Source organism: Ursus americanus, chromosome 25, assembly GCF_024610735.1.
Source record: "Ursus americanus isolate L20-20 chromosome 25, mUrsAme1.1.p, whole genome shotgun sequence".
Taxonomy (NCBI): Eukaryota; Metazoa; Chordata; class Mammalia; order Carnivora; family Ursidae; genus Ursus; species Ursus americanus.
The window spans coordinates 20,688,921-20,697,761 of record NC_142151.1 but is presented as its reverse complement, the minus strand read 5'-3'; positions in this window follow the sequence as shown (position 1 = coordinate 20,697,761).

Here is an 8,841-nt window from a genome sequence, read left to right as displayed (position 1 = left end):
CCTCTGTGCTCAGTTCTGTGTGTAGCATAGGTCACATGGGGAAGGGGGAGCTCTGACATTGGGGTGTGAACCTAGGGCTGTGAGCTGGCTTCCCACTGGGGCCATGAAGTGTGCTTTGCTTTTAGGAGCCGTGGTCAGCACCCACAGGAAGACCCTGGAGTGGGAATCAAGAGCATGTGGTTCCAGTTCTGCCTCTAGTTTTCAGCGGGGCCCCTGTGAAGCATCAGCTCTGGGAGCTGGAATGTCACCTGCTGTCCAACCATAAAAGAAAAGCCAGGTGGCCCTTTGGTGCAGGCAACCCCAGGGCTGGGGACCAGAGTAGGGAAGGGGGCTGGAGCGGGGGGGATGGCATTTCAGGGGCTGAAGGGAATAAGGGATGTCAGTGGGAAGGGCGGCAGGAGAGGTTTTCTGAAAACGGAAACTCCTGGGGTGTTGCTGGAGCCGCAGACCCCCAGTCTGGGCAGCCCAGCCCTGTCTCAGCTCCCAGGGCCCAGGGCTGGCTCTGCAGAGAGTGCCGTTCTCTGCCGCCCTCTTGTGGCCACCGAGCCTTTTGCAGGTCACTGCTGAGAAGCTTCTGCTCAAGTCCTCAGTGCTGAGTCCCTCGCCCCCTGATGGAAATTGCGTGTATCACATGAAGCATTCTCTGATCCTCCAATCACACCAACTCCCCTGGTTTCTGGAAGCCCTCAGGACCTCCTTAAGCCTGGGAAAGTCTTCCTGAGCTTTCATCCTCTTTGCCATTGCCTGAAGTGTTAAGTTGTGGTTTTGGGGATGTGCGGTGGAGACAAAGGGCTGAGATCAAGATACTGAGCAGAGAGAGCAATGTCTCTTCCTCCTTGGGTTCCATCTACAACCTCAGCTCCCAGGGTCATGTGAGTTGTCAAAGAAAGATGGCAGGGACAGTGACATCCTGGAGAAAATGGGTCTGGAGCAGACCTGGCATTAGGAGTCTAGGCTTCTGTGAATTTGCACCTGAGCTCAGGCCGTCAGCCTCTGCAGGAGATGGACTGGCAGGAGGCAGGAGGCAGGAGGCAGGAGACAGGGATGCTGGAGGAGATGGCATATATGACAGATGCTGACAGGACTCCTTATCTCTAGCTCTGGAATCCCCTCCCCCATCCGGCTGCCCTGGGCCCTCCCCTTCTAGTGCTCAGTGCTCATTAGTGACTGCCTGTCCTTGGGGAGACACCCAGGGGGCCAGGATGCACTGGGGTGGGAGAGAGGGGAGAGGAGGAGGGAGGGACAGCAGGTAAGTGAGGGAGGAGGAGGGTTGGGATGAGTGTGATTTGAGCTGGGGTCCCATGATCCCTGGTGTGCTGGGAAGGCTTGGCAGGGGACAAGGTCCTGGGGGCAGATACTGAGGGGCTGGAAGTGAGGGAGTGGGGGTGGGGGTGGGGGTGGGACACAATATTGAAAAGGACTAAGTTCCACTGAGTAAGGAGCTTATTTTTGGAGAGCTGGTGACATAGGAGCCCATGACTTTATGGAGAGCTTCCTGTGTGCAAGGAAGGGTTCCAGGTGCTTGAGGGGATGAAAGAGGGACACATATTTTCTGTCCCCTTCCTATACTTGAAGACCTGCTGCACCTCCTCCCTGGACCGGTGGCCCCACGTGTGCCTGTGTGAGGCCTGCAAGGAGCCTTTGGGTGGTGCTGGCTGGGATGCAGACGCAGAGCTCCCGGACTGTTCCGCACACTCCTGCTCCCTTCCTGCAAAGCGCCTCCAGTGGGCCTCCCACCTCTGCTCACTCCTCCTCTAAGAGAATGGTCTTGATGGGTAAATACCTGGCTAAAGGGGACATTGAGTCCCCTCCCAGACTTTCCAGTAGCTCCTGTTTGATGAACTGGGGAAGGGAAAGGCCAAGCCTCATGGCCTGATAAGCCTTCATAATAGGCAGGGAGGAGACCAGCATCTGAAATTCTAGAGAATGTTCTGTGAGGAGCTGAGTGCTGCAGTTGGAGCCCAAGCCCCCTCCTAGTTTGCCAGCAGTCCATTGTCCACACAAAGGCTGCCTGTCTTGTTCCCTCCCCACCATCCTTGCCTAGAAGCATGGGTCCACCTTGGGTAGCACAGAATGGGAGAGATGGACACAGAGATAAGGACAGGAAGGACCAGTTAATTCAAGCCAAGACAGTACAATAGACCGAAAACAGATTCAACAGAGGCAGTGGGCAGCTGAACAGAGACACAGGGAGACAGAGCCAGAGACAGGAGAGAGGGAAGAGAGGAGCCTCCAGAGAGCAGAGTGAAAGATCTAAGACAGACACAGAGACACCCAGAAGCCAGAGATAGTACAGACACTTGGACTCAGAGACAACAGTTGGACGCAGAGCCAAAGACAGATCCATGACATGGGGTCAGGGTGAGGAGACAGCCAGAGAAGTGCGCACAGAGAGGGACGGAGACAGAGAAGGGAAAGGAGGTGGAACAGCAGGGGAGGCAGGAAGAAGGGGCAGGTAGAGGCACTGGGGGGGGGTGACTCTGAGTCAAGGGCTCTGCTGGCCTCTTGGGACCTGGGGCTCTGGTGGGAAGAGAGGCGTGTGTGTGTGCGTGTGTCTGTGTGTGTGTGGCAGGAACCCAGCAGTTCAGAGCTCTAGTCACAAGGCCAGAATCTCTTGTGCTGAACTGACCCCCACACTCCTCCCTTCTGTAGTCCCTGCTCTGAGCAGTAGGGGAGGGGGGAGACAGAAATTAGATGCAAGTCAGAGACAGACTGAGCTAAGAAAGAAAGGGCAGAGCCCAGACTGAGATCAGAGGGAGAGAAGCTAAGAGTGAGAAAGGGAGAAGAGAAAGAGACAGAGGACAGAGAGGGACAGAGGTAGAGAAGGACACTGCTGGAGGCAGGGGTGCAGGAGAGATGGGGAGGGAGGTAGCCTCTCACTGAAGGAGGGAGGGGGCAGGGGGAGCCAGGGCTGTGGAGAAGCAGAGCAGGGGCAGGGGGGAGGGAAGCAGGACACCTGTCTCCCCAGAGACCTGGGCTGACACAAGCCTGGGGTGAGGTGGGGAGGTGGTCATCAGTGCTTCTCAGGGTGACGTTGTCCCTCTCTCCTATGTTTGGTGCAGTGAGCCTGTCCCCCTGCCTGTCACCTTCTTCCCAGTGGCACTGACAGTCACCCCTTGCAGAAGGCCGGCTCATGCTGGCTCCTCTGTGGGGATCCCTTCCCAGCCTGCAAGGCTGCTCTGAGCCTCCTCACCAGGGGCACAGGGGTGTCCTTTAGGGCGGGTCTAAGTGTTGAGAATTGGCCAGTGTTCTCTGAGGCTGGAGAAGAAGGTGAGGACCCAGCTGGGAAGCAGTATTTCCAGTGTAAAACCAGGTGGATGTAGGCAGACACAGTGGAGGACGGGTCTCCTCCCACGTGGCTCTGAAGGTCATTGTGAAGGAGACACTGCAGCCTGTGACAGAAGGGGACATTCCTGGTGGCTGCTGGTGTCCCAGTGTCATTTTTCTGTGTGTTTGTTAAAACTAGGTAGTGGTGCTCCCAGGAGCACCCAGGCCTGGTGCTGGAGGGGGAGGTCTGGCATTTGCCTGAAATACTTGGTCAAGGGGTCCTGCCCTTGGGGAGCAGACAGTCCCCTCCCTGCTCACTCATATGCATAGTAACCCGGTGACACTCACCCAGCAGAAACCCACAAGTGCAAAGGACCAGGGTGAATTCAGAATCAGAGCCAGGGAGTTCATCGGGGAAGGCAGCCTGGAGGAGCGGAGTCCTGAGGGGGTATAGAAGGAGAAACCCAGCAGGGCAGGGATGGAGGAGGACAAGAGGAGGAGAACCTCTCTCTGTTGCTTCCGAAGCAGGATGAGCAAACCAAAGCCAGGCAGGAGCCAGCTGTGCAGGAATAAACAGCTGGATTGGGGACCAACATGAAAGGGAGTGGAGGGAGGAGGATCATGACACCCAGCATGGATGTGGTGAATTTTCTGGGAGATGTTGGGGCCACTGGAGGGAACCCTGAGATGTGTTGGGCAGTGGTGTGTATGTGCACAGTTGTCTGGAGACGTGTGTGCCCAAGTGAGCATGTCCTGTGTGTGTGTGTGTTTGTGCGTATTGAGGGGAGTGAGATGTACATCCAGGTGACATTGGCCTCATGTTCAGAGCTCTTGTGTGTCCATCTGTGTGGGTGATGGCATGTTGGTCAGCGCCTTTGTGCATTTGTGTGTCTCCATGTGGTCACATGTGGATGGTGTCTTGGTCGCTTTTTTTTTGTATTTTATTTGGCTGCATGGAGTGGCAGGGATTGTGTGCAGGGAAGCATGTGTGCAGGGATTGTGTTGTGTATATGTGTTTGTGTGTGTGCACACGTGTCTGCAGCAGGGGTGGTGCTTGCGGGAGCCCTGGCTGCCCAAGCCTCCCCTTCTGTCTCTCCCTGCACGGGCTCCATCTGCCCCGCTGAGGTCCTAACAAGGAGACAAACAGCAAAATGACGAACTGCTCTGCCCACAGAGACCAGAAACACTGCGAACCATGTCAGACTCTTCCTGCAGGGGAAACTGACACAAATGGACAGAAGGCCAACAGACAGACACCCAGTCCTGCAGGCACAGGCTGCTCCTCGGAGCAGGTGCACACACGCACACACACTCTCAGGCACCCACAGGCCTACCAGACACAGAAGGACACAGACACACTGGCTCATAACCTCCTTCTCCCCATCCCTCCTCTGAGCTCTGAGGTCCATTGTTCCATCACCTCCAAAAGCCTGCCAGGGTTTGGGGCAATGGGGTGGGGGCCCTCACCTGGACCTCAGAGCCAATCACCAGACAATTGCTCCTTTTGCCTTGGAGGGGTGTGTGCGTGCGTGTGTGTGTGTGTGTGTGTGTGTGTGTGTGTGTGTTGGGGAATGTGTGTGAGGGAGGCAGAGGGTCTGCTGGATGTGGGGTCATAATGTAAAATGTCCAGGGTTGTATCTCCGTGGTGACCCTGGGCTGAGCAGGCAGGACGCTGGGAGCGAGGCTGACTTCCTGGCCTTGATGTGTCCTCCTAGGCTATGAGGACGACTGAGTCTGGACCGCACAGGCTAGGGAGCCATGGCTGGGGGGAGACGGCTGCAGGGGCCTGGACAGGTGGGGAAGCACAGACAGGTGCCCCTCACCTGCTCTGTGACTTGAGGCCGGTGCCTTAACCTCTCCGTGCCTTAATTTCATTACCTGTAAAATAACAATGTTAGTGCCTGCTTCTGTAGCCTATTGTTAAGGATAAAATGAAATTTATGCAAAAGACCTGTGTACAATTTTAAAGATTTCTAGGCTCTGCCTCAGTGTGTTTCCTAGATGTGTGTCCATGGCAGACTGGGAGGGTAAAGGGTTCAAAGTGGAGGAGAAATGTAATTACCAGCTCCTGGCTTTAATCACATGATAACCCTGTATATTCTGAACTTTATTAAAATTCTAAGTGTCCATGAGAGTGGGATGAAACTGGTGGGTTTTGCTCCCTGGTCTTCTCTGCAGGATTTCTGAATGTTTCCCTCTCTACCCTCCCTCCTGCTGCTACAGACTCTCTTTGGGCTCTAAGAGTCACCACACATCTGGCCTCTGGGTCCTTCAAATATGTCTGCAGGGAAGGGGGCGGGGAGAACTAGACCCCTTTAGATTGCTTGAGTTAATGTTCTTGGGGTCTCCCCTGGCCCTGAGAGGAGCTGGGGGAGCTGGTCTTTGCAGAGCCCCAAGAAAGCCTGGGGGAAAAGACAGGGTCCAGCTGCCATGCTAAGTCTTCATTTTTCACACACTTGGCTGGTTGCTTCATATCTGGGCCTTTAAAACCTAAATTCAAGCATGTAAACTGATCTCAAGGACACTATTCTCTACTTTAGTTTCTCCTTTTGTGGGTTTCATTTGTGTATTTGTGGGGGCCCTTTAGTGAGGAGCTGCTTGAAGGCATTGATCCTGACTGCTCAGAACGTGTCTACATTGTTGACCCCAAACTATGGACAGTCTGTAGTAGGTTACTTTGCTCATACTGTGCGTGGTGCTTCTAGGTCCCAACACAGACACAGTCTCAAGCCTTAACCTGTCCTCATTCTCCTCCATGGGATCCCTAACCTGTGTGTCCAGCACTTCCTCCAGAGCTTGTCACCCTCCCTTGCATGCCGGCCTCAGTTTCTCTTTCTCCTTGGCCCCCACTCCCCTGCATGAGGTGAGCCAGGCTGCATGAACGCTGAGAAATTAAGGTTGAGCTCAGGCCTCACTTAATGGCAGCACTGTGGGGGGAAGGGAGAGGAGGCAGTGTCCATATCCATGCAGGGCCTCCGGGAGCCCCAGGGGGGCACTGGGAGGGAGTCTGGGGCAGCCTTGGCAGCAGCCTCACCCTCTCAGCTTTCTGGGCCCTTCCACCAGCAGCTCCTAAGAGGGCCCCGGGCTCAGCAGGAGTCAGGTGAGAGGGAAGAGGCTCCTGGAGCCAATATGCAGCCCCTCCCTGGCCTGGCTCCCCTCCTGCTGCACACCTGCCTCCTTCTCTCTCTGTCTGCTCCCTCCCCCTCCTCCCTGCAGCCTGTCTGCTTCCTTCCATCTTGGCCTCCTTCACCTTCATCTCTGTCAGCACATCTGTCTGTCTGTGGGCCTGTCTGTCCTCTGACTCCAGATGGTTTGTGGTCTGAGATTTCCCAGGACTGGGTCTGCCCTCAGCTCCCCCTTCTGGCTGCCTCCCTTCCTGTGTCCCTCCCTTAGTGTCTGAGGGTCTCTCTTCCCATCACATCTGTGTGAGTCTCACCCTGTGAGCCTTTCCGTGTCTCCCCAGCATGTCCTCCTGTCTGTCTCCTTTGCTGCCTCCCCCACCCGTTCCCTCTCTGGTCTCCCTCCCAGCTCTCTCTCTGCTTCTCTTATCTCTGTGTCTCTCAGCATCTTCCCCTGTCTCTGGCTCACATCTCTGCCTCTTTCCCTCTTCCCTCCTCCCACACCTCAAGGTTCAGATGCTTCAGGAGAAATCACTTAGATGGGCCAGAACCAACAGGTCCCCCCATCCGTACCCCCCCTCCATGAGAGACTTATGGTCCCAAATCGGCATCCTTTGCATCCTCCCAGCCATGGGCCAGTTCTTTTCCATACCTGGTGATTTTCTGGGGACCCTGGTATGTTCCCAACCTCCCACCCTCTAACCAGCAGGCAGTGAGTAGTACAGGGAGAAAGGGGAAGGATTGCTCTTCGGACCAGATGCAAGGATAGACAGACCTTCTCCTGAATGTGCCTTTCTTGCCCTCAAGCAAATTCGCATCTGGGAAAATCCCACCTTTAGACAAGGGAAGACAGCCTAGGACTGTTGGAACAGACACAGATCAAATACCCAGAAGTCCCTCCTCTCCTGTTCTATCATGACAATCATCCTTCCAATCCTGCCTGTCACCTTTGCCTCTAGCAATTCTGGCTCTGTAGTCTTGGCTGGGCCACTCATCCACTACCCAGCATAGTGCCTGGAACACAGGAGGTGCTTAATTAGTGCCCTTGGTCCATGCCTCCTGGAGATGTGTTAGGGCAGGGTCAGGGTGATTTGTAGGTTTTCCTCAGGTGGAGGTTCTTCCTGAGATCTGGAGCAATTCTTTCTGCTCCAAGTTCAATACTCTGTCTTCGAATCATTCTTAGACTGTGTCTGTTTAGGGACCTGCTGCTACCCTTCTCTCCCCTCCCTTCACCTCCACCCCAGTCTTTATGGAACCTACTTCAGGGGTTAGAGAAATCTCAGCACTATCTAGTAGAGGTAGTGGTACCTCTTTTCCTTGAGACCCATGGCTTCTTGGGCCCGTCACTTGTACATTTGGCCCTCTGTCTCTAGGTAGACTCCTCCTTCTCCAACTCTGAGAAGCTTGTTTCTGGTTTGAAGGCTAATGTTCTGGGAAGGATGAGGCACCTTCCTTTGGTCACTGTTTCAGGGACTTGGAAGCCCTATGTTTTGTCCAGAGCAGGAAGCTCTATAGGCAGAAACTCTATCTTTTCCTTTACTTCCTCCAGCACAAGGCTCAATGCACATTCAGTTAGAATATGCTATGAGCACTGAATGACTATCTCAGGAAATCCCTTAGGTGAAGCTAAGACTTAGCCCTTTTGGTTTTAATTCCTGGAGTAATAGGAAACATGGGTGAGGGGGAAGGGATGGATGGTGGTGGTAGAAGAACCTAGTAGGAGATTCTGGGAGAGGCGGCTGGTGAGGGTGTGCCTCTATCCTTGTTTAAAGAACTACTGAGGGGTATCTGGGTGGCTTAGTCAGTTAAATGTCAGGCTCATGATTTTGGCTCAGGTCATGATCTCAGGGTTGTGAGACTGAGCCCCACATCAGCCTCCATGTTGAGCATGGGGCCTGCTTAAGATTCTCTCTCTCTCCCCCTCTGCCCCTCTCCCTGCTCACCCTCTTTCTCAAAGGAAAGGAAGGAAGGAAGGAAGGAAGGAAGGAAGGAAGGAAGGAAGGAAGGAAGGAAAGAAGGGAGGGAAGAAGGAAGGGAGAAAAAAAAGGAAAGGAAAGGAAAGGAAAGGAAAGGAAAAAGAAAAAGAAAAAAGAAAAAGAAAAAGAAAAAAAAGAAGGAAGGAAAGAAATTCACTCCTGACTGGGCTCTTTAGCTGGATCTGGGACTGGACTCCAAATCTCCACAGGCTGTGGTCGACCGGGCTCCCTACACTCTCCTCCTGCCAGCCAGGACCTCCTCCATACCCAGGACCCTGGAAAGCTAGTTTACTTCTAGGTTCACATCTTCTTGCCAACAAAGCCTCCAATGAAGTCGCGTTTAAGCCCTCAGTCAACCACCTCACCCAGACAGGGCCCCACTAGTCTTCCATTGCCTACCTCTAGGTTTTGTCCTGGATTCTGGCTATGCCACCTCCTTAACACTTCCCAGCTGTTCCCCAAGCAATGGCCTCTGCAAA